General features: G+C 35.5%; 1 long non-coding RNA gene across 1 annotated transcript; it reads right to left on the bottom strand.

Moving 5' to 3' along the window:
* Nucleotides 1–4,495: 4,495 nt before the first annotated feature.
* Nucleotides 4,496–8,599, bottom strand: LOC145819766 (uncharacterized). The gene is made up of 2 exons (XR_014360538.1): nt 6,951–8,599; nt 4,496–5,253 (listed from the first exon to the last, which is right to left on the bottom strand). It is a non-coding gene; the product is annotated as an uncharacterized LOC145819766 (long non-coding RNA).
* Between the last annotated feature and the right edge of the window lie 251 nt (nt 8,600–8,850).

Here is an 8,850-nt window from a genome sequence, read left to right as displayed (position 1 = left end):
GACCACTTAGATGCCATCTAAGTACATCCTTAGCTTTGTTTAGGTCTGCATTAGACCTATTTTAAGTCCCTTTGGCCTTGTGAGGCATGGTTGACCTAGCCTTGGTTTACCTCCCCTTTGGCTTGCCTTAAGTCTTGGATCATTGTTGCATGTTTGGCTTGCCTTATTTACTTGGTTTGGCACCTTTATAACATTTTTTTAGAGCTTTATGTGCGTGCCACTAATCCATGTTTTGTCACTTTTAAGTGTGCTTAAAGGTTGCATGTTTGATACTTGAGTGTTGGCCCATTAGCATGTGCATGTGTGTGTGTGTGTTGGCCCTCATTTCCATAGCATTGGCTACTGTTTTAGACCTAGTTTAGGGCTGTCCAATTAGTGTAAGCCCCTTCCTTGCATGCCATTCAAATGTCATTACATTATTCCATGGTTGCATGCTTTGGTTGTATGTGTTGCATGCTTAAAATCACTTGCATTGGGTATGCATCCTCTTGGTCAAGTTGTTAGCATATTTGTATGACTTGCATGTTTGCATGGTTGAGTTGCACATTGCATACTTGATTAGCTTGCATGGATTGCATGCCTAGTGAGCATTGTGCATTGCATCTCCATGTTACACACTTAGGCTCACATGCTTAGGTTGCATTGTACTAGCATGCATGCTTGGCCTCTTGAATTGCTTGTGATAGAGGTTGAGTTCAATTTGTTTGTTTATGTGCATTGCATGACATTTGAAATGAAAATGCACAACTTGGTCTCTTGGGCCATCACGCATCGAAATGCGCGATTGGTGGTCCGAGAACCAAGGGTCGTATCCCTTTGAGTCACAAACATGACAAGGGATGTGTCGGTGGACACATTCGCTTGAATTGCATTGCCATGCAAAGCTTTTCCCTCTGCTGCTGTCAAACAGGTCCTGCAGGAATTCTCGGCCGATCGACTACACAGAGTGCCGACCGGCCATCCATCGGTGGCCGATGGATTCCTCTTTAGCCGATGACCACCAAATCACAGCCGGTGATGATCCCCTTTGGCCGGTGGCATTCCCCAGCATCCAGTGAGAATATCCTGAGACTTTGGCAGTTTTCAAAGGAGCATAGTAGGGAAAACAGAGGCAGCTTGCGCATGGCAGTGGACTTCCGAGCAAGACCGAGCATGTATTGCATTGGGCTCTTTTCCCGAGGCCGTTTATCGCTTTCTTAGATTAGTTGATTTGCTTAACTAATTTAGTTGGTCTGTAATAATTAATTAGCTGGGATAGTTGGTTTGTTATTCGGACTGTATTATTCTTTCGGACCCTCCGAGCGAGGGCAATTGTGTAATAAGTGTGGGTGCGTGTGTGCATGTGTTCCAACCCCCGCTTCTTTCTCCCTTTTACTTACCTGCTTTGATGGTTAGTAATAGGACATGTTTACTTTAGCATACCTTGTGCTATGCATGCGTGCATCATTCATCAGTATTGCATGCACCATGCTCGGCGCATCATACTAACTGCATAAGTATTTCAAATCTAACTTGAATACATGCTACTTGTGCATTTTCACATGTCATTTATAGACTAGCCGAGCCTACTCTAGTGACATTCCGTATGCGTTGCATTAGGCATTTAAACATGGACTTGGATCATGCATAATTGCTAACATGTTCTTGTTTTGGCTTGGAGTACTCGGTAAGCATTTATGCTTTAGCCTACCGCGTGCGTGTAAGTGTTGCCATAACAACATGATTACCATGAGGCTAGCTGCTTATGTGATATAACTGTTTGAATACCTGTGGGTGGAGGTCGAATTATCTAAATTGGAATAATGCATTAAAACTGTGAGTTTTAAGCCCACTAGATAGTGGCAAAATCATGTTTTTCTAAAAGCCCACTCGAAGATGGCAAAACCTGCATTTTAGCCTACTTGCGAGTAGCAAACCATTTTTCAAAACAAACATGCTATGTTTTGTTCCAATTTAGGCGATTTGGTCTATACTTGTTTGCTGTGCGCATAACATAGTAATTCTAGGCTAATAACCGGAATAAGAACATATAACGTTTTTCAAAAAACGGATATCACGGTTAGTAGAGGCCGATCTTCAGATCGGGCGAGAAGGGATGCTCATAGCTGACCTTCCCAATCACCCAAGCTCCCGAGCCGAGGCAACTTTGGTGATGACGAACACGTGGCCTTTGGCACCGAGCCAGGGTTTCCTAAATTTCTCCATAAAAAATATTTAGGTGGCGACTCTATGTCTGGCAAAGCAGTCCATGTATGGCACTTCTTTCAAAAATCTGTTTCTCAAAATGATTTACCGAATTTGGACTCTTTGGTTCAGATTAAGGACCGTAACACAAATTGAGTCCGAACTGTAGCGAGGCCCGTGGGCGCGTCTACAACTCTATCCCAATCTCTATCTCCCAACTCCAGTTATGCTAGCAAACTTACCAAAACAATAGACATCAAATTAATTTCCAACCATCAAAACTAATGCAATTGAATAAAAAGCATTACTTTCATACAAGAATCAAAAACAATAAAAGAACACTTTGCTTATCAAGTTTGAAATAAACCTATATTCATCCAAAACAAGCTACAACTATTCAGTTCCAATTGTTCAATTACCCTAAAAATCAATTAAGACAAAGTTACAAAAAAGTCAACTTACATATAAGAGCTATGTGAACCCAAGTTTGCTAGCTTCAAAGAGCTCCACAACACCTAAAAAAGAATTTTTCTCTGAATCTCCCAACTGTGAAGTCTGCAATTCCCATGGCAACCCAAAATCTAAGCGTTTGGAGTCGGCATTCTCTTAGCCTTCTTGTTTTTCTTCTCCGATAAAGCCTTCACAAAGGCTTACACAATCCGCTCCTATGATTCAAGAATCATCTCGGTCCGCTTCATCTCCATCTCTCTTCGCATCGCCTTGTCTTCCTTTGCCATCTCCATCTCTACCACCGGGTTCCCCTCTCTCTTCATCTCTAACCATAACCTCCCTGAATACCCATCCCTCACAACCCTAGCAGACACAAAATTAGGGTTAGGGTTATGATAAGATTTTTTTTCGTCCCAAGAATCACTATAACACTCAATTGACTGGGAATTTTGATCTGAAACCCACCGATCCCATTGCTTGTTGACCCATGAGCACTCAGATCTCTAGTAACACCGCATTTTTAAATTGTAAATTTCAAAAAGCAATAAAAGATTTTTAGTTATATGCTCTGCACGCTGGGGCTAAAAAAAAGTTCAATGGCGGTGTTTGGGAAGCGTAGGTAGAGACTATTTTAGCCTCAACAATAAAAATAAAAAAAAAAAAAGCCTTTTAGCCCATTTAGACCATTGATTTTAAAAAATAAATAAAAAAAAATAAAAAATAGCCCGGCTATGGGCTGTCACAGTGACAGTCAGTGACAGTGTAGGACTGTCACTGTGACAGGTTGGTTAATTACAATTTTACCCTTTTAAATTAATTTTAAAAAATGTGAAGTTAGGGACAAATTTGTCATTTTAACTTCAAACATCATGTCAGCACATTTTTCAATACACCAACTCAAATAAAAATTCATCCCACCTTCCCAAACACAAAAACTAAAATAGCATACTAAAATAGCCAAAAAACCAAAAAACCTCTAAAATAGCCACTTCCCAAACACCCACAATGTCTTTGTCATGTTTGCAATATATAATCCTATAAAAGGGTTTTGTTCAAATTCCTTACAAATTTTGAATCTTTTATATAATTTCATCTAATTGAATTACTCCCTCTGTCTAAATTTGTTCGGTGATATCACACGTATTAATTGATATACTAATTAATATACCAACATATATTATGATATTATTACTTTAAAATTATGATCTCACTCATTATATAAATTTTAAATATTCAAAATCTCTAAAATTATATTACATCATTTGTTAGTATATTAATTGATAAACCAATTGATGCATATAGTATTATTCTAATTCGTTAGTCTTTTATAGGAATTCTAACTTTTCAAAAGTGCATATAATTATTATATATAAATTTAAATTTGAATTTTTTTTAAAAACATTCACTAATGTCATATCTTTTTAAAATTTTAATATATTTATAATTACTCGAAAAGAATAATTTTGGAAAATGAAATGTTTTTTGCTTTGACTTTTCAAATGGGACTATCATTTTAGAACATCTCAAAATGGTATGGACTAACAAAATGAGACGGAATAAGTAATATATATATATATATATATTTGTGTGTGTGTACAATAAGCTTTTAAAATTAATATAATTTTATTTTTTATTTGAGATAACATATTTTTTATTTACTATTTTGGAGTCAATCTAATAAAAAAAATAATAATTTAGTTTAATTTTTGTAAATTGGATAATGAAAAATGTACTAAAATAGTACATTTTTTTATCTTTTTGGGATCACAACCTCTATTTGTGGTCAAAAATTAATTTGACCATGTACTTGGTATTATTAACTAAAATAAAATTCTTATATATGTATATATATATATATATATATTTGAACATCAGAAATTGGATTAAATCAACCAAACATGGCGTTTCTGAAGCAGCAGGAGGATTACACACCCAAGAAACAGACAAACTATCCTTGAGGAACTCTCTAGCAGTCCAATGGGCAGCTCCATTGGCCTCTCTAGGAGTCCATAGAAAAGAGAAATTACGCCGTCTAGCTAGCATTCTAATATCCTCAATAATCGGAGAACAGCCCCATGGCGGTTCATTTTCTGAAACACAGTAAAATAACAGCCTTGTTATCTCCAACAATCTTGACCTGGGACAGATTTAGAGAGTGCGCCATAAGGAATGCCTAACGAACAGCAAAAGCTTTCACCTGCTTGACAGACCCCACATCTATCATTCGAACTGCCCCATCAACTAAGGAGTCATGCCGATCCCGAAACAACACTGCCACAGATGCTCTACACGACCCAGGCTATAGAGCCACATCGCAGTTCGCTTTTAGCCTTCCTCTAGGAGGTGAAATCCAAACCTGAGGAGGTCTTCGCACTGAGCCCAAGTCCTTTGGAGGTTGAGAACTAGACAGAAGACCATCAAACTCCTCCCAATCTTGCCCCACCCAGAATAGAGTAGATATGGGATCAATAGGAGAATGGTTGAACACATGATTATTCCTATCCTTCCAGATGTGCCAAGATACCAACAACAACTTGCAAAAGTAAGTGTTACAGTCCTTTGTGCAGGAAAAGGCATGACACACATCACAAGTCCAACGTTGAATGGAAACAATTGCCCCTGTTGAAAGGTGAGATTCAGAACACTGCCAAACCACACCACTTTTGCCGTTTCACATCCATACAGCAAGTGCTCAATCGTCTCAATTTCCTTAAGATGAAAACAATTTTGATCTAATATCATGCAAAACCTGCGAATTGTAGGGACACTTTGACAATTTCTATGAACTTGTCCCTGAGGAACTGCCCTCAGCTTGTATATGTGTTTCTATACTATTTTATTTTTATTTTTTTTTCTGGTTACAAAATATGTAATACTGATCATCATCAAAGCAAGTTCAACATTTTTAATGTCTCACGCTGCAAAATTGCTTTTCCTTTGATGGGCCTCGTTTGAGAAAACACTATTTTAATAACTTTTTTTAGTTAAAATATGAGAAAATAAAAAATTAGCATTTTTAGAATGACTTGTTAGTTTCTTAAAACAAAATGTGCAACACAAAAATAGAGATTTTTTTTTTTTTTTTGTGTGTATAATTTGTTAATTTTTTGACTTTTTAGTGACTTTTTTAACTTTTAAACTAAAATTGTAAACTGCCAAACAAGCTAATTGAACTCTTTAGTTGTGTTTTCATTTTTTTTTTTTTTCCGTTGTCATATTGATTTAATAAATAACGGTTGTTAAGTTCGATGGTCGTCATGTGCTCCAACGATGTGTCAATTTGGTCCCTGTTATTTTAATTTGCTCGATTTTGACAGGAATCAAATTGACACATCGTGTAAACTACCGGGACCATTTGCATAATTTAGCCATCAAAATATTATGAAACCAAATAAATCTGTACTTATAACTGTTACTTCACACAGCATACATACACCAACAAAATCACACCATTCATACCAGATTACTTCCATACAATTATATAAGTTGCATTACGTGGGTTTAAAGTGGAAAATCCCTTGCATCCTCCATCACATATGGTCAACTCATACCAGAATTGCTCATTCCCAAAGTAAAATGCTATGGCACTAACAAAGCAAAAATTTTCCCAATTGACCTTTACTCTGTGAAATGGAAGAAAGAAGTGCTAACTTTTTGGCGAACAAGTCTACTAAATAATGCACATTTCATGGGATTTTTACCACACAATACATGTACTCTAATCCAAAAACAATTGACCAGCTTCATTGGAAGGAAAAATCTGGATCGAGATTAGAGATGGAAGAAACAAAATCAAAATTCTTCATTAATCTAAACTTAAAATTTCTGACAATATATTTCATGGCAAATAACATTCTTTCTAGTTAACGATTCTTGCTAGTGCACTAATAGCTTCAGGTGTAAAATTAAATATAAACATACCTGCTACAAGAATGGGTTTCCAAATACAAAACTTCCCCCTTTGAAGCATCTAATTTTGCAAGTATAATTTTTTGCCTTTTTTCTTTTTGTGAGAAGTAACCTTGCAAATATTACTTTGACTACATTTCTAAGACATCATTATTAAGCACATGCCAAAGTTGGAGCCCTAAAATGCAAAAGTTGGAGCCCTAAAATAACAGATGACTTGAAAAATATGGTTGATCACATAGACTTTACAAGAAATAGCATAAGTTAGCATTTATATATTTCTTTTCAATTAATATTGGGGGTATTGTATTCATTTCTGATAATGTAACCTATATTAATCAACGGTATTTAATCACAAGAAGCAACAAAGAGAGAAGAGCTCGGCAAGAGAGAGAGAGAGAGAGTACCTTGGGGTATATAGATGAAGAAGAATTGAAAGGTCCATTTCACCTATTAAGATATACATACCCTCAAATCTATGAACACTTGAATTAGTAAAATCCATAAATCTAAAACCACCAAAAGGGACAAACTGTTAGCACAAAATAAAATATCAAAAACCACGAGGAATAGAAATATTTACTTTTATGCTGTGTTTAGTTGAGAGATTTAAAGGAAGATTTGAAAAGGAAAATGAAAAAGGTAGGTGAAATGTGAATAAAACATAAAAAATGTTTGAAACTCCCTTTAGGAATGACTCCCACACCCCTAAAGTGATCCTGACCCTTCATGTATGTGTGGGGTTTTCCATGTATGTGTGGGGTCCACTCATATATGTGTGGGTAGGATCCACATCATGAGTGGTTCAGATTTGTGGGGATCTTGTGGGATCTCAATCATTACTCATAAAATATGCATATATTTCACCTAGTTTCACACATCTTTTTCCTTTTTCTTTCCAAATCTTTTCTCAAATCCCCAACCAAACACAATGTTAGTGAAGAGAAGCTAGGAAGTGAGACATATTGAATTGAATTGAATTGTTTCCAAGAGAAGAGAAGCTCACACAAATTTAAAATATATATATATTGTCCAAATGCAGCTTTACTTTTTTTTCATAAAAAAAAAAAAGAAAAGAACAAGAATCAAACCTAACACAAATAGAAGCTTAATCCAATATATATATAAACCTAATATATATATATATATTGTCCAAATGTAGCTTCTTCTTTTTTTCTCAAAGAAGAATAATAAAAAACAAAAACAACAAAAAACTAGTTCCAAATGAGGCCAAATTGAAAAAAAAAAAAAAAAAAAAAAAGACAATAATTCTGCTATCATTTAGAAATATTCATTGATCCAAATGCAGCTTCTTCACAGAAATCCTTAGAATTCATTGACCCCAAGTACCCACCATTTCAGAAAAATAAGAATCAAACCTAACACAAATAGAAGCTTAATCCAATCCAATCGAAGCAAACTACTCAAGAAACTCACTTGATGAATAGAACATAATTATTTTAGAACATAATTGATGAACAGAACATAATTAATGGCCTGTGTGTAGAGATTATATGAATATTGAATCGAATCTCGCAATTCATCAAATACATATGTGTATCAATATATACATATGGAGAGAAGAATTCATACTACCGATGAAATTGCTGAGCTTGATATTGGACTGAGCACAATCTACGAACAGATCGGCATTCTTAGGGTTAAGATTAATGGCCTGCATGTAGAGATCGACATTCTTAGGGTGAATCGATTGATGAAACCTTACTGCGAAGTATCTAGAAATATAATGCAAAGGATCGATGAAGTCGTGCGAAGTCGCGCAATCGATCAAGGCAATGCTCGTGTGCTATGGTGCGAGAGAAGTTCTGCGATATGAGAGAGAATGAGAGTGTAGAGAGATATTTGGTTTATTAGAATCAAATGAAATGAAATGGAATAGCTATTTCTTAAGCTTTGTATGAAATGATCATTTTTTTACACTGATAAATGATGATTTAACTTTTTTTTTAAACTTTTTTTTTTTATCAGCAAATAACTAAGGAGATACAACGGATTAAAATCAATAAAAGGGAGTACAGAATAGCATCGCAACGAAAGTAAACAATCACAAATAGGTTAGTACCGAGATAGCTCGGCCTATCATATGCCAGAACCCGTTGGTAAGAATTCACAAACAAAACATCCCACCTGATAGAGAAAACAGACCACACCTACAAAACAATTTTCAACACTATCAGACTAACCCCTGCAAATAATTATGTTCTTCACCCTCTACAAAATAATATATTTTCATTTTATTTTTAATCAATTAAGTTGAGAATGAATATTTTGATAAAATGATCATTT

The sequence above is a fragment of the Camellia sinensis genome, chromosome 2 (genome assembly GCF_055761805.1).
Source record: "Camellia sinensis isolate YWXY chromosome 2, ASM5576180v1, whole genome shotgun sequence".
In the NCBI taxonomy this organism is placed as follows: domain Eukaryota; kingdom Viridiplantae; phylum Streptophyta; class Magnoliopsida; order Ericales; family Theaceae; genus Camellia; species Camellia sinensis.
Note: the sequence above shows the minus strand (reverse complement) of the source record. Positions and strands in the feature narration are given on the sequence as shown.